Raw genomic sequence first — 23,853 nt, 5'->3', positions numbered from 1 at the left:
CCATTTACTCTGTTTAGCCAGAACATGCAAAACATTCAACTTGTTGGAGATTCAGCTCAGCAGATTAAAGTTAGAAATGGATACTTATCCTAGAACTGGAGCCCTTAAGCTTATCTAGTTTTCCCAATCCTCCCCCATAACCCTCCACCGATCAATTCCCTTTGCCCCTGTAGAATGTAAGTCTCTTTTCGGGGTTAGAGATGTTCTCAACTTTTGCCTTTCTATCCCCCAGCACCTAACAGAGTGTCCAATCAGGAGTAAGTATATAATGTTTATGAAATTGAATAGTCCATAACTCAGTTATTAATTGGACCTTTTGACAATACAATGGCACGTACAAAGTAGAGGTGCCGGGTGCTAAGCTTGACGCTTGGAAGATGAAATGCTACTTCTCCAGGACAGGAACACACGTGTTGATTTTCCACTGTGTAATATAGAGGTTTCATAAAGCATGGTGATGGCACGTGTGTGTGTAAGTTTCAAACTTTCAACTTCTTTGCTAGCTCTGTCAGCCCATTAATTGTATTTATAAACAAGGGCTCTCTCATCTTCTTTACATGTCATATCACGTAGGCCAGGCGCGTTGTGCCCCTTTCCTTGTTCCTGAAGACTGAGGTTAAAAGGAGCCAAAGAGTCATCTTGTCAGCATTTGAAGAAAAAGAAAACATTCATCTCTTTCTCAGCACCAGGCAGTGTGATGGTCACACTGACACTAAGCGGCTTTCCTTACTCCCGCCTCTTCTTTCATTCTCTTATTTCCCTGTAGATTGTCAAGCTGCACAGTTTCCCACACTCAAATGATGTCCATTTATCAGCTTGTGATTTTTGGCAGATGGACAGGAAATGACTGAACCTGGCAAAGGCCAGCTCCAGTGAACTGCACAACATCCCCTCTCTTTCCACCCCACCTCCAGTTACCACCACAGTCAGGCGATTTGCTCTAAGATAGGGAAAATGCCATCACTGCCACTGTCATTGCTTCTCATTTTCCTAACATTATTTGGAGGTGGGGAGCCTTTGTGTACGTCATGGAACTGCCCAAATTTCCCTTTGCCCATGGGCTGGAGCACACGGCAGTCCAGATAAACCTCATGTGTTTTCTGCAGAGGCCCTGGGCTGTCTAAAGTCAACTTCCTGAAGCAATTAGTTGCTGAATACTTCATCACCACCACCCCCAATACTCCCTCCCTATCCCTTTCAACTCCCTGCCACTTGTGAAAGAATAACAATAATAATATGTGTCCAGGAGAGTCAGGAATTGTATCAAGTGCGTCTGTGGCAGTTAGCTGGCACCATTTTGTAGTTCTGAATTCCTCCTAGAAATAGAGCTGAACTCCACTGATTCATTTACAAGCTGATAAGAATCAATGAAGCCAACCTTCTTAGCTACTTGCCTACCCTAAATGCTTACTATGAGCAAACTCTTGTTTTGAAGAATGTATTCGAGTAGCAATCTACTTTGTTAAGAACAGCAGATCTCTGTTTCATAGACTAGGGATCTGAAACACAACAAGTCAGTGAACAGATCAAGGCTTGTGGGTCCCAATCTCTAGCCACCAGAGCTCCTCTTTAAGAATCACTTATTCATTGATTTGTTCATTCTGCCTAACCACCAGATCTATCCTAGGGACATCTTAGAGACCTAGTTACTTCCAGAAATACTAAAGGTGACAAAGAAATGCAGATGGAAATAGGTGAATGAAACCACAAGTTCTCCAAGGATGACGTGAAGATAATTTCTTCAGAGTACAATCCACTAGAAAAGATTCAGGCCAGCAACCTTCACTCTGGGCCACTTCTCATACTCTGATGAAAAGGCTAAAGAACTCACAGCTTAGTGTTCAACTTCAATGCATCCATGTGAAAGCAAAAATAAAAGCAATCCACCTCACCTCTTCTTCTGTGCAACACATGTCTGCATGTATTTACTTGAAAACTATCCCCTGCATAATCATTCTCTTAACTAACTAACCACCTCTGATTATGTTCACCAAATTCTTCTTTTTAGTAGTCTGCTACACGATTCAGGAATGTAATAAACGCTAAAAATACAATTTGAGATCATTTTTGAAATGTTACTTCATTTTTCTTCCTCTGTCTTGCTTCTATTTACATATAAATGTGTCCTGTTTATGTTTGATGAGTAATTTATATGGCCAAAGACTGCCATTTCTGGGGTTCGACTCCCAAATCCCTGGAGTTCACATCTGGGGTATTTTCTCAGTAAACAAAAGCTTTATCTGTTTGGGGCAGGGAGATGAGGTGCAATAATACAATGTAACTAGGATTTCTCTGTATCAATACCCACGTATTTGCTGCATTTGGCAAAGGTCTATTCTTTATCAGCAGAAAAGCTAGGTTTTTGATGATGGGGAACATAGTTAGTGAGAAAAGAAGAATTAGAACTACAGGTAGGGAAATTACCTTATCATAAATAAGCCTGTATCTATGAAAGTGTTAAGAACCCCTGGGAAATCCTATCAATCCATAAAGTGACTTTCAATGAAAATTCTTTTAACGAAATTTTCACTTGTTTGGGATGGCTTCAGGATCCAAATCTTGTCTGAAAGTGCCAGAACAAACTTTTGAGGTCTCTTCCAATTCTTTCACTCTAGGAATCTGTGCCATCTTTCCCTTTCATGATTTAGGACAATTTAATTTCAAATTGAAACCTTATTCTAGTAAGATCAGAGGTTGAAAGAAGAGAGAGGCATGCTGTAGTGAATGACATGGGAGATGGAAAGAAAGCAGTTGGCAGATCAGATGCCAAAAGTTTAGTCTTGTTAACTAACTAAGCAGTGATGTACATACTGTGGGGAGTGGGGAGCGGGAATAACATCTGCTTGAAAAGATGAAAGGGGAAGAACCATCAGAAGTGGGCTTCCCCTTGCTGCCCACTGAAGCACCTGACGCTAGAAGGGAATACCCTTAAGTGGGTGTGAGCGGGGAAAAATCATTCAGCATGTCACTGTGCAGTCTAGGTCCTCTCTGAACCAGGTACTGTGACATGCCTCAGTGTGGGATCCTCTAAGACTAGGGACTGAACCCATTTTTTCGCCATCCATCTCTGTCCAGTAGTATTCCCACTGAGAATCCTAGGAAGGCAAGGGCTCCTTGGAAGAAGGATGGCATATGGTTTCCAAAGCCTTTCAATACTGATGGAATGAGGTCAAAAGCCACTTCTGCCCAGAACTGCTTAACTCCTCACCATCACAATCTGGATTCAAAATTCCAGCCTGGACATGGCCAACCTGTTTGAGCAACAGTACCACAGAAGACCCACAAGATATGTTTGTCCTCGATTCTTTTTACCGTTATTTCTAATTTACTTCATGAGATCAAGGGGCACATCTGGAGCTGGCATCAGTCACTACAAACTGAGTGCCAAACACATTTGATGAGCATGGCCTCAGCAAGCCTCTGATCTTCTCCAGAACCATAAGCCTTAATAAGTGCATGGTGACTGATTGATTGATGATGGAGTGATAAGCCTACTAACATCCTCAGAAGGAAAGTATGATCATGAACACCTTTCACAGACGGAATAAAGACAGAAACAGACAACTGAGGGATGAGATCACTGCTAAACTGAGAGGAAAGCCCACGGTTCCCATAATTCTGAATGCTTGCTCTGAAAGCTGGTATGGATTAATTACCCTTCTGTTAGAGGACCGTTCAGCTTCCATGCATGTAATTGCCACTGGGTGTTCTTATTTAGTTTTGTTGTGTCTTCGGGGGGAGAAGGGGAAAGGAGGGTGGTGGGTGGTGGGGGAGGAGGTGGTTTTCTCTTTTTTGATATGGTTGCTTTTGTAGATGACACCTACAGTTTCCCACAATGCCTACTATCTACTGATACTTTCCACCTTATTATTCAGCCTTTCCACTGACACAAAATAAAAATACATAGTACTGAGAATTGCAGGTAACATGTGACCCTCTGTACCTGTCAGAAGCCTGAAAGAGGAACCTTTCCTTTGCTTAACATCAGATGCCACTGCAACAGGATGTGGTGAGCTGTTATACCACAATTTAATTTAATAAGGAGGATCTTTTTTCCTTATATTTAACTTTTCTCTAAAATACCCTTGCAATGGAAACTTTTTTTTCTTTCTAAAAACTAAGGTCACTGTGTGGGGTGGTTTGAATTCCCACTTTAAACTGGGACATTACAGGCACACAGAGTCCATACACATATGTATGATTTCTCAACCTATGAAGATGTGTACTTTATGAGGCATTTTGGTTATTTCTTTTAATAGTTTTGGGGGAAAAAAAGCAGAATCCTACCTTTCTTAATTTACCTCTCTTTGCTATATATTTGTACTTACCAGGTAGATTTTTTTAAATGTTTCTTTTTTTTTTCCTTCACTATACATAGAGCTTTTAGCCATGCAGAAAAAGGTGCTGTCCAAGCCTACCAACTAGTTGTTCATGAACTAACCATCTCTCTCTCCTTCCACAGAATTTTTATTTTAAATTGACTGCTTTTCCTTCAAATTGATGGCCATTTTGAAAAGGTCCTATTATAACCCTGTGTTTTAATGAAATATCCATAATTCATCTTGTGGATTTTTACTCTGCTGTCTTTTTCTTATCACTATACAGAAATCCAAAGGCAGCTTTAGAGTTCAATATTCATTAGAAATATTTTGCTGACTAATGTCTCTCTCAGTACTTACCTTTTCCACAAAGGCTCTCCTATTTCTCTAAATTCTTGGTTATGGAAAATGATTTAATGGCTCCCATTTTATTTATACAACTAAGGTATGGCTGTATTATTTATTTATTAACATTTACAAAGCCTTTGTTTGGAAGTAATAACAGCTGACATTTATATTATGCTTTGCACAGTACTTTATGTGCATTATATCACTTGAGCTTTATAACAGCCCTGTGAGGTAGGTAGTGTAAGAATTATTATCCTCCTCATACAGACGTGGAAACTGAGGCTCAGAGTGGTCAACTGCCCATGGTCACATAGCTCATAGTTGCCAAGGGCAAGATTCAAACCCAGATTTTCCTGATTCCAAGTCTATCCCTCTATACTATGCTTTCTCCCCTTTACCTTTTTCAAAATGATTTCATTTACCTCTCATGAGATCTTTACAGTAGCTCGATGAAATCAACATTGCAGGTATTACTCTTCCTAGTAATGATTACTCTTCCTAGATGATGAAACTGAGTTCAGGATGGTAAGTGGCTCCCCAGCTAGTAAGTGAAAATCAGGTCTAGAACCCAAGCCATCTGCCTCCTGCTCGAATGTTCTATCTACTATATCATACTACCATCAGTCTCATTAGTACTTGCTGTTCTAAGTATCTTTAAAGGAAGGGTTCTTAATCTGGGGACCATGAACTTGTTTAAAAAAATTGAGGACCATATTCCAGTGTAATTTCTTTCCTTTGAGATCTTATGTCCTTTATTTTATGCATTTAAAAACTTGATTCCAAGAAGGGGTCCACCAGACTGCCAAAGGGTCCAGGGACACAAACAAAGGTTAAGAACCCCTAGTTTAAAGACAGTCCACTGGCAAGTACAGTCACTATACTGGATTAGAAATATTAAGTGTTTTGATTTTTCTTTTTACAAGGCTAATAAAAAAAGTTGTAAAGCTTAGCCCGAACTGGTCTCTTTAACAGTAAATAATGACATATCAATAGATGGTGTTATGAAAGAGATATGTGAATAACACTGATTACTCCTACACATGGCATTTAGTGCTTCCTCATCCTTCTGTCCCTAATCACATCCATCACCTCCTCACATTCAGCCTCCAGAAGTTTTTTTGTCTCCCTGGTCCTTGCTATTTTTACCTATAGGTCATTCAAGACAACATTGAGAGTTTGGCGTCTCTGGAGTGAAACTAAAAAGAGTTGTAGGATTATATTTATTGTTACATTCCTTTCCTATTGCACATACCAATTCTTTCTTTCCTTAAAAAAAAAATGTTATCCTCCTGCTCCGTCCAGCCAATCCACCTGCACAAGCTTGGTGCATTTATAGGAGATTCCTTTATAAGGCTTAAAATAAGAGAGGTAAAGAGAGAGAGAGAGAGAGAGAGAGAGAGAGAGAGAGAGAGAGAGAGAGAGAGAAAGAGGAAAAGAAAAAGGACAAACAACCAAAGAAACCACACAAACCCACGCACTGATCATTTATTTTCCATTTTACACACGCACACACACACACACACACACACACACACAAGAAATGTCAGCATTTCTCTTGCTTTAAAAATAGTGAAATGAGTTGTGAGCTCGTCAAAGATATCACTACAGATAAAGATGCCAGAGAACTGCTGACAAGGTAGGTCAGCTGTTCCCACACAAAGCCAGCTTTTTTTTTTCAGCTAAAGAATCATAGATCGAGAACTGGAAAGAGATCATCAAGTCCAAAGCCCTTATCTTATAGACAAGCAAACTGAGTCCCACAGAGGTGAAATAGATTGTCTGAAGGTGATACAGGTGGGAAACACTAGTCCTTCGGCTCTGTTAGAATTCAGTGCTTCCCAATTAGGTTGTTTCATCCAGAAATCTCCAGTGCACTAAGGCAATTGTAATTGTCTTATATCAAGAAGTTTGGGGCGGGGGAGCAGGGAGGAAGGGACAGTAATATTTCTGAAGGAATGCTTCTCACCCAGAGGTAGCATGCTACAACAGAAAGAATACTGGCTCCAGAGTGTGAGGACTGCGTGTGGCCTTGGCCAAGTCACTTAACCCCCTTCAGGCCTTGTTTCATCCACTGTAAAATGAGAAAGTTAGACCAAAAAGTCAACACTAATTCTGTGGCTACATCCCAGCTCTAGCACTATGATTCTGTGACATGGACTTCCCATGCCATGTTTTTTTCCAATGCATTTGATCTGCATTTAAAAGTGAGATTCCAAAGCAATATCTTTGGTACTATTCATGGAGCAAATGACATGTGAAATATCATCCTGTTAGGATTTCTGGACCCAGTTTATTGTGCTTTCTATTGTATATAGCTTATCTTTCCAGTTTCAAGTAAACCTTTATCATCAACTGTTCCACTTCCAACTGTAAGTCAATAAGATGGTAGTGTATGCTTTTATGTTAAAGGAGAAATACTATGGACTATTAACTTCAATTGAGATAGGAAAGAATTACCATAGAAAAAACACCCAACTTAGATTAAATTATATCTCTCAAACATAAATAAGAAACAGGATGTTATGTTAACTACTATAAAAAATTTAAAAGGTGTAAGAAACAGTAACCACTAAGAATGGAAGAAACCATAGCATTAAATACATACTTTTATAGAATATACTTTCTGAGTTATAAGCAGAAACCAGACTGAATGCTTATGGAGAACACAGCAACCCTGTATAACACTAAATCAATTTTATCTTCTATTTACCTCCCTGCCACATCACCTAAATCCTCCTTAAATGAAGGCTAAAACGAATCAAGTTCTAAGATGGGAGAATAAAGCTAGGTGACCCTAGACATCCTGGAATCTCACTTTGGGAAACCTGACCTGGCTAGATCCAGAGTTCCAAAGGCAAAAGGCAAGAAGTTGGCATTAACTGATGAATTTAGAGAATGCCTACCTTTTCTAGATTATATTGAAATCTCAAGGGCTACAAGCAAGGAGAGGTGAACCCTGAGTGCTGTGACATGCACAATTTCCCTGCCTAATATGTGCATGTATGTGCTCAGGCAGTTCTACAACTTTCAGTGGTGAATATGTGTCAGGAAGATGCTTACAGGGACAGTGTCAGCACAAAGTGTTGACTGACAAAGAGGGGTTTGAGATCTTTCCACCTTTAAAAAAAGAAACACACAGCACAGCTGTAAAGCATAGAGGGAACATTCAGGCTATCAAAAAACTTGAATGTTCTGACAATTTTGCTTTAAAAAAAAGATTGAGATTCATGTACCAGCATGACTAGTGGAGGAGAAAACACAAGTCAAAAAAAAAAAATGTGTTCAGTGGAAGGGATGATGCAGGTTTAGATATGGTTGTCTGTTAATTTTGGTCAAAAGACATTTTTTAAAAGTAGCCTGGACTTCCTGTGGATGTTTCCTGACAGCATTAAATGTGTGGCTTTAGAATGTAAGCTGTCCCATTAGACTGTAAGCTCCCTTAAGGCAGGGACTGTTCCTGCCATTCTTTGTATCCCTAGAGCTTAGAACAGAGCCTAAGCACATAGTATATGCTTAACAAATGTTTGTTGACCAATTAGTAAATGACAAGTTAGTTGAGTTCAGGTGGATCGGTGCTTATGTTGTTACACACGCAGCTGTGTGCACAAGTTGTGCATTCAGTCCAGGTTTAATTGGAGGCAGCTTACATGAGAGTAAGTAGGAGTTGCTTTTGTGTAAGAAAGGAACATGATTCAGCCTGCTTCATACTCAGAGCAAAACTACCTTTTCCAAACACACACACACACACACACACACACACACACACACACACACACACACACACACACACACACACACTCTCCATTCCCAATCCGTAATCAATGAAAAAACATATATACATAATGTGAGTGTCAAAAGTATAATAAAAAGCATTAGCTAGAACCTTTTCTGACAGCTAATCTTGGCCAGGGATGCAGACTTACAGGGAAAATGGAAACTAGGGGCTTCTAAGCAACAGAATAAGGCATCTGATTCAGAAGTATTAATCTAGTCACACTGTATAGTCAAAGGTTTTCATAGGTCATCCAGAAGTCAAAGAGACCTAGAGATAATTTAGTCCAACTCCCCAACTTCACACACATGAAGAAACTAGGGTTTTGTTACAAGGGAAAGTTTTGGGGGGTGAAGAAGCATTAGAAAGTGATAGCAAGTTAAAGAGCATTACAAAAATATTATTTTTTAAAGCATAGGAAAACAAAAACTGTAAAGCATCATTTGTCTCAGTTTCCTGTTCTGTATAATTATGGGCCTCTACTAGAGTTCTTCTGGCTCTAAATCCTAGGATCCTGTAATAGCAGAGTTAATGAATGTCTTTGAGATTGATCTTCATATCCAATCCTTTCATTTTGCAGATGAGTTAAAATGGCAAGCGTTTCTACATCTCCTTCTCCAACTCCATCCCCTCCTACCCCCACCCCTCCACTGCCACTCCTGGCTTTCCAACATTTGGTTTTATATTCTAGCATATTCCAGTGCTTTGTTTTTTAAATAAAAGCACTAAAAGGCAAACAGCACATTTTCTAATTATGCCACATTAGGGCTCCAAACCTGAAGGTTCTTACTTTATGCCACTCTATTGTGGCAGAGATTCCAAACACTGGGGAGTTTTATGTCACATCCTGAAGAATTTTGTTCTGGCAATGTCTGTGGTGTATTTAAATACTGCGCAAAAAGAAATATAGGCACAAAAGAAAATTTAAAAATGTTTACTCCATTTTCTTTTCAATAAGAAAAATACATATTGTGTACAGAAAACCTGTCATTGAATAAGGAAAAAAAAAAAATTTTTAGAAGAGTGCATCAGAGGAGAGTCATTTTTCTTCTTTTCTGCAACTAAAATATAATTATAAACAGATTTACTTTGTCTTTTCAAAAAAGCTGACCTCCAGGTAAGTCAGTGCTATAACTCAAAGGAAGGGAACAATTAGGTGACCAGGTGACATGGTGTATGGGGAAAGAATGTTAGATTTAGAGACAAAGGATTTGGGTTTGATTCCTGGCTCTGGTTTCTACCTGTGTGACCTTGGTCTAGTCTTCTCTATCTCTCAATTTCCTCAGCACTAAAATGAAGGGTTTGGCCTAGTTCTATGTCTATTATATATATATTATATATATATATATATATATACACACACATACACACATATATATAACACACACACATACACACACATAGATACACACATAGATACATATACATATATACATACACATATACACATATGTGTGTATATGTATATGTAAGATATATGTAAACACAATACATATATACATGTATGCATGTATGTGTACATATGTATGTGAGTTTGTATATATAGAGACACATACATACACACATACATACATATAAACAGAGAGAGAGGGAGAGAGACATGCACACACAAGTAAAAATCAGAAGTCTGTATTTTATTTTATTTTTCAATTATCATTATAAGTAAAATTCCATTACAATGAATCTAAGGCAGTGTTCAAATTATTTTTGCTGAATTGGAATGTTATTGTATATCATCATTCTTGGAATAAAGGGTACAGTGGATGGTAGCTAAAAATCATTTTGTTAAAGATACATTTTTCACCACAAATATATTTGCGTCATAAGATGTGATCTATATTTTGACAAATTTACCTTTTCCATTTCTTGAATATCCGGTTCCCCTTTCCCCAACATATTGTTGACTACATGGCTTTGAATGTTTCCATTTGAGGTTATATATTTAGATTAACCAGGACCTTATTTAAGAGATTACTGTAAAAGTACAGTAAGCTTATTGATATATCTTTATGAGGAATTCAAAATTGTAAATGAGAAAGAAATAAATAGAAGAAAAATGTTTTTTCTTTGTTCTAAGCATACATTCAATTTTTAATACAAAGATATCTGCTAGGGTCCCTCTTTCCCTCCCTTCAAAAAAAGAGGTGAATTTTTCTCACCCTTATAGGAAGCTTACCTTAAACATTCTCCCCACGATTTACAGCTCAACTTGAAATATGCACTAGATAATATCAGTCACAATATTATACAGCAAAAACAGTTTCATTTCTTTCATTCACTCCTTCATTCATTCATTCAGCAAATATTTATCAAGTACCTCTTATACATGTAGAAGGCACCATGGTAGGTGCTGGAGATTTGAAATGCTCTTGTTAAAAAGGAAGGACCATTTGGTCCTGAGAACATGAACGGCACTGGTCTTCTGAAAACACAAAGTTCACACATGAAACAGGAGCTCAGTACATATCGGAAAAAAAAATAGTTTTATGAAGCAATGGAAAATGCACTTTCACAAGTTTCATTAGAAAATCAGATCTTGTATTACCTTGAGTGTCCCGGATCTATTGGAAACCTACTTATTTTTATCTTTTTAATCACAATAAGCCACAGTCGTTGGGCCTTCTATTTTTGGAAAGAGAGCAGGACAGTGGAGCAACTGAGTGACAACAAGTATCAGATTTTTAATAAAACATGATCCTCCCATCTGCATTTTTGGCACTGATGAATAGTATTGTTATACAGGAGTATCAGCCACTGAGACAGAATAATTTTCCTACCTTCAGCGTCCATTTCCTTATTTAGCCTGACAATTCCAAATAATGCAAAAATCACGTCGTTAGAAACGTTTTGGACAGTTAATGGGGAAAAGGATGACACTGAAGATCTCTTCCCAAATGGTATGACAACAGCACACTGTGGGAGGGCCTATCCCAGGATGCCCAATTCCCCGGGTAAATTGGATCCTTGACCCCCTCAAATCACATGTGACAAGCAGGGTTATGTTTTCCATCTTTTCACATTGGTAAAATAGGAGGATTTTATTCTCACCAATACGAATCCATTCCTCCTCGTCTGACTGATGAATCAAACCAACCAATCAGTTAATTAGCAGATACTTTCTTGAGTGTCTATTGTTAATCACCAAAAAAAAAAAGTCTTTAAAATTTGAAATCCCTTCCTGACTCACCCACAAAATTTTAAAAGTGCACAGGAAAATCACTTTCACTAAAATGATCTGAACAAGAGCACAGAGAATGCTGATGGACATATGCTCTGTGAGATACTGTATGGAAAGTGATTTGTAAACTTTAAAGTACTCTATACATATGAGTTATTGCTATTGTTGTTGTTGTTAGCTTCTAAATTAAGCCTCCAACGATTTCTATAGTACCACGATGCTAAACTCTTTTTAGGGTTGCTGAATCATAGCATTAAGGACACCTGGAAAAGAAAGGAATTAAGAAACCTGCCTGTACGGATCACCTAGGAAAGGTAAAGACAGTTGGAGTCCCATGCCTTAAAATTTAAATCAGTGACTCAAAACATCCATCTCTGGGGGTAGGGTGAGGAGAGAAGTTTGTCTAGCTAATTTTAGCAGAATGGCACTAGCCTAGCACTTGTCATCAAGGAGTCAGGAAGTCAATTATTAAGTATTATTTTGACCATCTACTAGGTGTCCAGGACTGTGCTAGGCTCTGCTAAACCATGTCACACAACCAGAGAGTAAAGGAATTGATTCACCCTCCTCCCCCCCCAATTCTGGAGCTCAGGGACTTTAGAGATCATCTAGTCTAAACCCCTCATATTACAAGTGTCTTGACATAGCTAATTAGTGTCAAAGCTGTGCTCAGAGCTTTGGCTTCCATCCCTACCCCCTATTCCAGGGCTCTTTCCACTACCCAAACATGATCCATCATTGTCCTTGACAAAATAAGCTTTAAAAAATTTGATTTATCCACAGTCTAAAGCAAGGCAACATTAAAAAGTTGTTACTCCACTCTAAAGGTTGGACAAGGTATAATATGGTACAAGGAAAAAAGTACAGGATTTGGAGTCAGAAGACTTAGTTTGAATCCCACCTCTGTCCCTTACCACCTGTAAGACCTTGGCAAGTCCCTTAAGCTCTGTGGGTCTCAGTTTCTCCTGTCTGTAAAATGAGTGGGCTTTGGAAAGGATGATACCTAAGATCTTCCAGTCCTCGAATCCATAAAGACACATGACATAGCTAGGTCTTGTTTCTTTAAGTACCATACATACAAGTAAGTGGCAAAGTCTAGTTCTCATTAGAAATCATTCTCCCTGACTTGTCCATGAACCAAAGTAAGTCATAACAGTGTCCAAAGCTATTTGTTTTAAATCCTAACGTACATGCATGTGAGCACACATATGAAAGTATACCCAGTTGTTTCCTGAGTTTTAAAATGGTGCTCTACAGACCCTTGAGAGAAGCAGTCTTTAGCCCTTCAGAAGTAATTACCTCACACACACACACATTCGTATATACATACACACACACACACATATATATATATATATATATATATATATATATATATATATACATAGATATGCATATTTAGATGTATGATACATGATGTTTAAGGAAATAAAGTATGACTGTCATATGTCTTCATGGGTTTGAGGACTAGAAGACCTTAGATGTCACCCATGATATATAAATAAATATAATCTTTATGTATATATAGAGGGCAGCTAGGTAGATACAGTAGATAGAATACTGGACCTGGAGTCAGGAAGACTCATCTTTGTGAGTTCAAATCTGGCCTCAGATGTTTACCAGCTGTGTGACACTGGGTAAGTTACTTAACCCTGTTTGTCTCAGTTTCCTCATCTATAAAATGAGGTAGAGAAGGAAATGGCAAACCACTCCAGTATCCTTGCCAAGAAAACCCCGAATGAGGTCATGAAGAGTTGGACACACCTGAAACAACTGAATGTCATCATCATCTTCATCTGTATTTACTATATTTATACATATACATATATATATATGATATATACATACAGATTATATTTATTTATATATTGTGGATGACATGATTATAGGTTGGCTATATATCAGCTGCTAGATCACTAGCAGCTGATTTATTTTGTATGTGTATTCTGTATATACATGTGTGTATATATGTATATGTGTGTATATATGTACATGTATACATGTGTATATACATGTATTGTGTATGTGTGTTAGAACATAAGCTCTTTGGGTACATGGACTTTTCATTTTGGCTTTGTGTCTCCAATCAGTAAACAAGCATTTATCAAGCTCTTCCTTTGTGCCAGAAATTGTGTTAAGCATTGGGGAAATAAAGGTAGGGGAAAAAAGTTCATGTTCAAGGAGTTTAAACTGCCTGGCATATAGTAGTTGCTTAACAAAAGCTCAAGATATATACATATATATACAAACACATGCATAACATATTTATATTAATCCTAACCCTGATAGATATAACATTCATACAAATATACACATATAATATGCAAACATGTTATCTCTATGTATGACATAACAGGTAAAATACATGTGTATATATACATATGTGTATACATAATATAACTTTTTGTGACATGGATCCCTTTAACAGTCTGGAGCCATATATAGTGCTGCCTACATTCATAATTGAAGGAAATGCTAAATTTCAATGAAAAGTTAGTGAAAATAAAGATGTAATTTTTTTCCTATATAAGTTCATGGACCTCCTGAAATTTATTGCAGGACCTCTTGGTGGTCCTTCCACCCCAGTTTAAGAGCCCCTGGACTAGTACTTCTTAGTATCACTAACAGTAATTTCCATTCTTCTAGAGATGCATGAAGACATGCCTTCTTATTCACTATTAAAGACCTCTCACTTGCATTTGAACACTCAAATACCTCTGAAAACTACAACTTGTATTAGGCTTGAAGTTCTGAGAGCCAAAGGTTCTAAGGTCTGTGGGTGGAGAAGGGCTTGTACCTTTGGGAGAATCAGATCCTAAGTGGGTGTGGTGCTCCCTGGGAGGGTAGGAAAAGGAAAACAAGGAGACCGGGGTTGGGAGGAACTTAATAAGGAAAATTCATTAGAAAGCTTTGTTATTACCTTGGCATCTGAAATCACACAGCTCACAAACTTTAATCCCCAGACACAGGGAAGAGTAGCAATCTTCCCAACACTTTAATCCTCTGTTTTAGCTTGCAACCTGGCTGCTTGGGGAAGGCCACAATTTGCATGGGTTGTCACTGACATTTCTGTAAGAAAACAGCCGGAAGCAATCACCAGCAAACACCTGCCTGCAGGCATGGGTTTGTCTACTTTGCCTGCATGAAGCAACACTACTGGGGAGTGTGTCGGCTTCATTTGATTATTCCGATACAAAATGTTGCCATGATGTAGAGGGGAATAAATTAAAATGATAACTCAAAGAACATTTGATTTTTATGGGTATTTAGCATTTTCAAAGTGACATTTTAATCAAGTGCTTCCCAAGTTTTTTAAAACATACAAATGCTAGATCTGGAATCCATAGAGGCCTGACTTTGAATCCAACCTCAGATGCTTACTATAGCTGTGTGATCACCAGTGAGTGATTTAATCTCTCTGAGCCTCAGTGTCCTCACTTTTGCAATGGGAATCCTTATAGATTTAAAACCCACTTCCCCAGGCTTATTTATCCTAAAGTGCTATGTAAACACGATCTTTTTGTCATTGTTGTTGGTTCAGTCGTTTTTTCAGTCATGTCTGACTCTTCCCGACCACATTTGGGGTTTTCTTGGCAAAGACATTGGAATGGTTTGCCATTTATTTCTCTGGATATTATTATGCAAGAACTAGTTGTGTGAATGAACTAAATCCCTCATTCCTACTCCCATTTTACAGAGAAGAACTGAAGCCAGCAAACGATAGCATCTAAGCGTAAAAGTTGAGATTAGAGCTAGCATTCCTAGGATCCTTGAAAAAAAATATATATATATACACACATATACATATACACACATATACACATACATACATATATGTGTATATGTATCATACATCTTTGAACATATATACACACATACACATTTAAATATGTATATGTATACATATATATAATAGAGATCATTTTTGGTTTTTGTTCAATTGTTTTTTAATTTATTAATCCATTCAAATGCTATTTTAAGTCTAACCAAACTCTATGTTTAATTTCATTAGTATCAAGGGAACCCTCATCCCTGTAATTCTTCTTGAGTCCAAGAGAGGGACAAATGACTAATTACAGGCACAGAAGTAGAAACAATGACTTTATTCTCATGAGCACAGGTGACTTCTTTGGCATTTCCAGAAAGTCTAAGTTCCTTCACTCTGGGTGCTCTAGATCTATGGCCCTTCCAAGGAAAACAAATGAAGATACAATTGAATTGGCTAAGGACCAGAAATTTTCCCCTTTTTCCCTCCTCTTATAATGATCTAATCAAATGTCAATAGCTTAAAAGAACGAATGGCACTAGCATTTGAGCCATTCATTCATTCATTGAATTTGGAGATAGAACCTTAGAGGTCATCTATTAAAATAGCTTTACTGTGTAGATAGGGGCAGCTATGTGGTGCAGTGAATAGAGTGCTGTTATTCAAATCCAGCCTCAGATACATAATAGCTGTGTGACCCTAGGCAAGTCATTTTACCCTGTTTGCATCCGTTTTCCCATCTGTAAAATGATCTGCAGAAGAAAATGGCAAACCATCCTAGCATCTTTGTCAAGAAAACCCCAAATGGGGTCAGGAAGTGTTGGATATGACTGAAAAATGACTCTACAATGACAACAACAACAACAAAAACACATAGATGAAATTCATGGTCAGAAAAGTTGAATAACATGCCCTTGAATAACATGTGATAATACATCTCTTATTGAGGGATTAACTCCTACCTGGGTTTCCAACATACTAAAATTCCAATATTATATACAATTGCAAGAAACTTAGTAGTCCCTTTACATCTAATACAATGTCTATGGCACCTAATATATTTTGATATCTATAAGTTTATACACACAAGTATATTAATATACATACATATGTACTTATGTTTCTTTTAATTGGGATTTTAATTAGTTTTAAATCAAATCAGCAGGACATGCCTATGTGCACTCATATTGCCTTTATGTAATAGCAGTATGCTCCCCAGTGATTAGTAGGGATGTTCCAAAATGAACAGTTAGTAGCAAAACTAGGATAAGAACTCAGACTTCCTTATTCACAGCAATGTAATTCCAGGCCGAATTATTTATCCTATGTAGAAAAATCTAAGTGTTAACTGCAAGTGGAAGGAAGTATGTATATACATGCATATGTGTGCAATATAATAAGTGCAGGGTTTTTCCATTCAAAAGAGAAGAAAAGGAATCAACCAAATTTGGAATGACAACTCTCTCTCATTTAGTTATACTCTTTGTTCACCTTCCGTGAAAGTTAAAAGTTACCTCAGATGAACAAAGTTTTTTCTTTCATTCTTAATGACATCTCAAGGAATATCTCAGTTTCCTTTCCCCAAACCTATCCCAATTTGTTTCATTTTTTCAATCCAACAAACCACGTCTAGCCTATAGCTATTCTGATGACTAGATAAAGCTATCCAATAGGCAGAGTTGTGGGATAAAGCATTGAATATTCAGAAAATAAATACTTTTAACACAGGGTGTGATTCAAAACACTACACCATTTTTAATTATAGCTAGGTACTTCAAAAGTTCTGTGCATTCATCATAGTTTACCTTCCCCTAGTACAAATTGGAAGGACTACCCATCACCTTCCGAGGCAGTTCCTATGCCTCCCCCCAAATAATCAGTCATCCAGCAACCAATAGTCTGGTGATGAACTTCTCTGAACTTAGCTAGGCTGGTTCTTGAACAATAGATACCCATTTGCTGAATCTCTAATTAAAGCCTTTCCAGCTTGATAAGACCCATCAGATGTTTTACTCTATTGATGTAGTTTTTTGGAGCCCAGAATCACTTCACACCACCATGAAACATCAAAGTAGGAGCATAGCTATACATAGAGCATGGGCACTGTGTGCTGGCAGAGCTTGTGGCAAAAATTACCTACCATATAGCCTTCCTCATTCTTTCAAGGGAAAGACCAACAATGCTGATCTCCAGGGCCTGATCACAAACCCAGGCCTACTCTCTTATGAACAGGCTGTTACTGGAGATCTAGTTGGGGAAAGTTGACCTTTTATTGGGAGAATCTTGGTACTACCAAGGGACTGAAAGCATTGGCTATAACAGAACATTTATTTTGTATCTTCTTTTTCTCATTTCAACTACCAGAACACATACAACCCATCAGAAAAAAAAAATTTTTGAATCTGAGATCTGGAAGGACTTAGCTCCCTTCAAATCCTAGGCAAAAGATGACTATATTGGTTAAACTAAAATATAGCCAACTCCAGGTTTTCACAGTGAAGCAAAAACAAAAAACCTGGAAAACCTAGAACAACTTCATTCAGAATATGAAAACACCTTGGGTCTGGAATTCTGTGAGAAGGCATGAGGAAGAATTTGCACATCAGTCAAGCTGATGGGCTACCCTTAGAAAATAACACATTGAGGGGCAAAAGAGAGAGGGAGAAGAGCAGTTAGACAAATATAGGCAAATAAGATAGGTTCCATAATCTTTATGACTTATTGATTTCAGAATGGAAAAAACCTCAAGATTTAATTTCTATATTGATTATGCAATTATTCATCTTTATAGAAGCTTTTCTAACATTACACATAATGAGCAATTCATCACAGTATATTAGGTGCCATGGACGTTGCATTCGATATAAAGGGGTCATTAAGTTTCTTGTAATTGCACATTACTAGAGCTTTAGTTAGTTCTAAATCAAATCAGCAGGACGTGCACGTATGCGCTCTAATTGACTTTATGTAATAAGAGTGTGCCCTTGGTGATTACCAGGGATACTCCAAAATGAGCAGTCTTGTTGAAGCAAATTGCCAGGGATTTCAGAGACTATTTCTCAGTCCACACTATGGAGCAGGTCATTTCAAACAATAACCAAGGGGAAAAGTAAGAAGAAATCACCTGAAATTTCTTAATGAAAATGGAAAGGATTCATGGGTGAGTATATGCTAAGTGAGCTCTATTCAAAACCCCAATTAAAGATTAACCCTGACAATAAAGTGAAATGAGAAAGAAAGAAAACACACAAAATTTATATGTCATGCTAAAGTAAAAAGGACCTTATGGAGCTCACATGGTATAGAGGCTAAAGTGCTGAACTTGGAGGAAAAATTGGACTTATGTTCTGCCTTATTAGCAATGTGACTCTGGACTTGTCCCTTAACTTTGCTTAGTCTTGATTTCCTCATCTGTAAAATGGCTACAAAAATAACATCTATAGCAAGGGTCACTGTGACAATCAAATGAACTAATTTATTTAAAGTGCTTTGCAAACACTAGATGCATGACTCTGGGCAAGTCACTTAACCCTGTTTGCTTCAGTTTCCCCATATGTAAAATGAGCTGGAGGAGGAAATGGCAAACCACTTCAGTATATTTGCCAAGAAAACCCCAAATGGGGTCATGAAGAGTTGGACATGACCAAAATGACTGAATGACAACAACAAAAGCAAATATTAAGGAGTTATATAAATGTGAGAGCTATTGTTATTATTAATATTATTATCTGTTTATTAATTGTTACTGAAGGAAGTTTTTGCATTATCTTCCTTTCCTACATTCTACTTACGTGAAAGCTAAATCTGGGACATTGTCATTTTTCCTGGGGAGTCAATGTCAGGGAACAAGATGAGAAACAAAGCTTACTTTTTCTAGAAGGACAATATTTCCCTGGCATCTCCAGACTGAAAGGATCTTTCTCTCTCTCTCTCTCTATCTCTCTTTTGACAGAATTTATGGATGCATCATTCATTTGATAATTACTTATCTTCTGATAGAAGGCAGAGTGATACCGTGTCTAGAATGTTGGGCTTGGAATCAGGAAGGCCTGGGTTTTCCGCTCTGTTACTGTGTGACCTTGGACAAGTCTTAACCTCTAATTGCTCCTTGGAATTCCTGAGTACTTATTTATTTAAGTCATAGGCAAGTTCCTATACTTAGAGTTATCCAAAATGATGAAATAACAGATCTTCCTTATCTTTAGGTACCTGGAGATATAGGATCATAGACTTAGCTGAAAAGGAACTCAGGGAACATCTAATCAAATCCCCTCATTGTGCAGATGAGGAAAATGGGGCTGAGAAAGGTGAGGTGACTTGTCCAAGGTCACATAGTAAGTTCCAGAGTAAAATTTGAATGCAGGTCCATTGACTGCAAATTCAGTATTTTTCCACTTTTCTTTCTCTTTTATTCTTGTCTTGAAGGGTTTAAATCTTTTAGTGTGTGTGTGCATGTGCGCACATGCTCATGCACATGTGCACTTGTGTATTCATACATATATACACACACACACATATCTCCAATCCTAGCTATGCTTCATTTTTAAGCTCCTTCCATTTTATTTCCTACTGCCCAATTAATTAAATTAAATTAATTAAATCAGCACTGGAAAGGGTGTATCAGTCTATTTCTTGATGGCTCTACTTGTCATCTCTATAACTTGCAAGACCAAAACATACCTCCTTTCTATGTGTAGTCTTCCCTATATCAGAATGTAAGCTGTGGGAGGGTAGGAGCTGTTTTGCTTTTGTATTTGCATCCCAATCACTTAGCACATACATGTTTAATAAATGTGTTTTTTTTATTCATTCATTTATTCATTCATTCATTCCCTTTACAAGACAACTCCTTGAGATCAGGAACCAGGGCTCATACTTTGTACCCCCAAAGCATTTACCAAAAGGAGGTGTTCAAAACATATTTCTTGATGTGAGAGCTGCATTTATTCTTTCTATGAGTCTCACTCTCATATACTACCTGAGAGCAGTCTAACCTTCTAAACTTCCTAAAAGTTTTAGTGTGCTCAGACTTCAGTGCATTTCCTCCTCTCATGCTGGGATTGGGCTATCATTTCAAAGCTTCAAGCATCTTTATCTGTTAAGTAAAATCTGACCTCTGGAGCAGACCTCATGTGTAGTGGAAAGATTATTTAGAGATACTGATCCACAGTAAATGCCAACTCAACCATGGCTGAGAAAAACAACAACAAAGTATTATTGTTATTATTATGAGTGGCTAATTTTAAAAAGAGGAAATCAGCTAGATTTACATAGGGGCCACAGACCAGTCCAGTACACGCTTCTGCTCAGGGAACAGAGGTTTATCCCCCAAATGGCAATGAGCAGTGGTGTGCCTAATGCATGGTCTCCATCACTACCCAGCTGTGTTGGGAATGCCAGCATGCCAGGGGGTTCCAAAGGCACTTGATGAGCCAGAACATTCACATTTTGCCCTTCAGTGTTAAATCTGTCCCCTCTATCTTCCTCATTATTTTTCCTGCTGCTACTGAAATACCTTTAAATGCTTAGAATATTTAAAAGTGTCAATATGTAGAAATTTGCAAAATGTTTCCATGGGAAAATATTTCAATCTGACATAAAATTTAAAAGTTGCTGAGAATTCAACAAGTGCTCCAGTCATCTAGAAGACAATTATAGTAGAAAAACTCATCTTAATGCTATTTTTAAAAACTGACAAGTAACAGCCAAATTTCTCAGTGCACTCTGCGAGAACATTAGTATAATCACTCTGAGTTGACAAAAGAATACAAATACTTGAAAAAAGGTTTGAATCAGAAACTGAAAGATCAGCATTTCCCGAACACATTCAGAAAACATTTAAGTGCCTACTATGTACAATGTTGTGCTAAGCATTGGGCATGCAAGCTAAAACAGAACATAGTCCCTTGATTTAAAGAGCTTATGATTGGAGGAGAGGTGGAAAAAGACAAGTACACAGATAATTATAATACAAGTGAAGTAGTATAGGGGTATAAGAGAAGTCAAATGAATGACAAAAATAGGGAAGGAGAGGTTACTTGTATTTGGGAGTTGGGGGAGGGGAGGGACAAACAAGAGGTTAAGCAAAGCTTTATGGAATGTATGACATCAGAGCACAGGCCTTTAAAAAAAGGGAAGGATTTCAATAGGCAGTGATGTGAGGTGATATACAGAGGTGGGGAATAGCATAAGCAAAAGATCTCCAGGGTAGAAGAGGGTAGGATGATATTGGAGAATATTCTGCTTAGCAATTTGGATTGACCATAGAATTCACAAAAAAAAAAAGTAGAGTAATATACAATGAGACTGAAAAAAAAAAGTTGAAGAAGGCCTGAGGAGGGTCTTGAATTACAGGCTAAGGAGTTTGTCTTTTATTTGGTAAGCAATGTAGAACCACTGAAAGTCTCTGAACAGGAGGGACAAGATCAGACCTGTACATCAGAAAGATTACTTTGGCAGAGGTGTGAAGAATGGTTTTGGAGACTATCAAGAGGCAGGGAGACCAATTCTGGGGGCTACTGGTAGTCTATATCGTAACCAGGATGGGGTAGCAAGAGCCCAAAGAACAGATCTTATGGAAGTAATACTTTGGATGCAGAATCCACAGCCTTTGCCAATGAATTGGTAGGTGATGGAGAGGGAAGTCAAAGATGCCTCCAAGGCTCACAGAATTACTGATTTAGAACAGAGAAGGAGACCATTGAGATCATTTAGTAAAATCTCTCATTTTATAGATAAGGAAACTAAGGCTAAAAGAGATTAAAAGAAATGACCCCAAAAAATTACCTGTCTAGGGTCAAAGAGGCAGTAAGTGATAGAGTCAAGATTTGAAGCAAGGTCATTTGACATCAAACCCAGCCTCGCACTTTTTTTTAATTGTTTTTTTTAAAATAATTTATTTATTTTTAGTTTTCAACATTCGCTTCCATAAGATTTTGAGTTTTAAATTTTCTTCTCCCCTTCTCCTCTCCCCCTGACCAAGACACCAGCCCAATGCTTTTGCTGCTACCTTTTCTTGAGCCTGAGTAAGTAGGAGTTTGGTGGCATCAGCAAATAGGAATAGAGGAGGTAGGGGCAAGGGCAGATTTTGGAGGGAAGGATAATGAATTCAATTTTAAATGCATAATGTTTAAAGTGACAGCAAGGCCTCTGTGTGGAGATGTTGAGCAAAGGACAACTATGCTCTTTCTTGACTTTCTTACCATTTAATAAATATAGCAATATGGCAGATGAATTGAATGCTGTTATTTGTATGACAAAATCAATTCTAAGTTCATGTTTTGACCTCTCATCCACTTAAACAGTTTTTGTTTGGGGCAAATACTGGGTATGAAGTCCAGATCAGAAGAATCACATTTCTTTAGACATCAACAGACAATTCTGAAAACAACCTCATCTATAATTTTTGGTTAAAGTAATCCATATGGTTTGTCTACATAGCAACAGGTGGTACTTTGCACCTTCCATGTATTGTATTGCTGCTAGATAGATAGATTTTGCTGATCTGTTTGATTAAAAGTTATGTTTTAGAACTATTTTCTAGCAGCAGCTCTGTCAGACCATGTCTGACAGAAGCTGTTTTGGCAATGGCCATGATACCATGATGATTTTCAGTGTATTTATGGTGGACATCAGCGTATTTATTCTCCAAAGGTCACGAACCTGGCTGCCAACTTGGCCTTGAAAACTGAAGAGAAAAGGAAGTAGAAGAGAACAGGAAACTGAATAGAAAAGGAAAAGGAACACTTTATAGTATAATTTTAAAAGCTCCTGCCAAAATGAACTTGATCAAAGCCTGTCATAGCTAAGTTCCAAACTCATCTCCCCATAATGGGCAGCCCAGCTAGTTGGTGAAACCAACCACACCTTTGGTGAAACACTATTTAACTTTATAAATTATTATCTAGTTTCCATCTACACATATTTCTAAAAGACTTTGATTCTACATTATCATGGGAGGAAACATTAAAAAGGATGGAAATCTGGCATTTAATCCAATGGAAATCACCATTTCCATTTCAGTGAGTGAAAAGGATTTATATATATATATTTTTAAAAGTACCAAACATTGCTATTAATATGGAGACAAAAGATAGGTAGAGATGAGAGATGAAGTCAAAATACTGTATGCATTTACCTGTATTTGGACAAAATTCTGAAAGATGGGTCAGACTCATGCTTGTAGTTTTCTTTCAATAGCATGTAAACACCTAGTTAAAAGCCAGGTTTTGATAGAAGAACATTTTTCAACTCTTTTCTTCAAATACAAACACACACACATACACGCACACAGAACTCATACACATACATCTAAAAAACAGCTTTAGTTGTGCTTTCCCCCCCCCTTTTTTTTAAAGTGCAGATGACAGAATCTTGGTCAAGACAAAGTGCAAATATTTACAGGTGATGGGGAGACACCATTTCCTCCCTCCAGACTTCAACTTGGTGTCTGCCACATCATTTTATCCAT

General features: G+C 37.7%; 1 protein-coding gene across 3 annotated transcripts in view; it reads right to left on the bottom strand.

Annotated features, from left to right (window-relative positions):
• NFATC1 (nuclear factor of activated T cells 1) overlaps positions 1 to 23,853 on the bottom strand; it is a 204,300-nt gene that overhangs the window by 2,110 nt on the left and 178,337 nt on the right. The gene's annotated exons all lie outside the window — the stretch shown is intronic.

The sequence above is a fragment of the Phascolarctos cinereus genome, unplaced genomic scaffold, assembly GCF_003287225.1.
Source record: "Phascolarctos cinereus isolate Bilbo 61053 unplaced genomic scaffold, phaCin_HiC Scaffold_4;HRSCAF=312, whole genome shotgun sequence".
NCBI classification, from domain to species: Eukaryota; Metazoa; Chordata; class Mammalia; order Diprotodontia; family Phascolarctidae; genus Phascolarctos; species Phascolarctos cinereus.
This window is presented reverse-complemented; position numbering and strand designations above follow the sequence as displayed.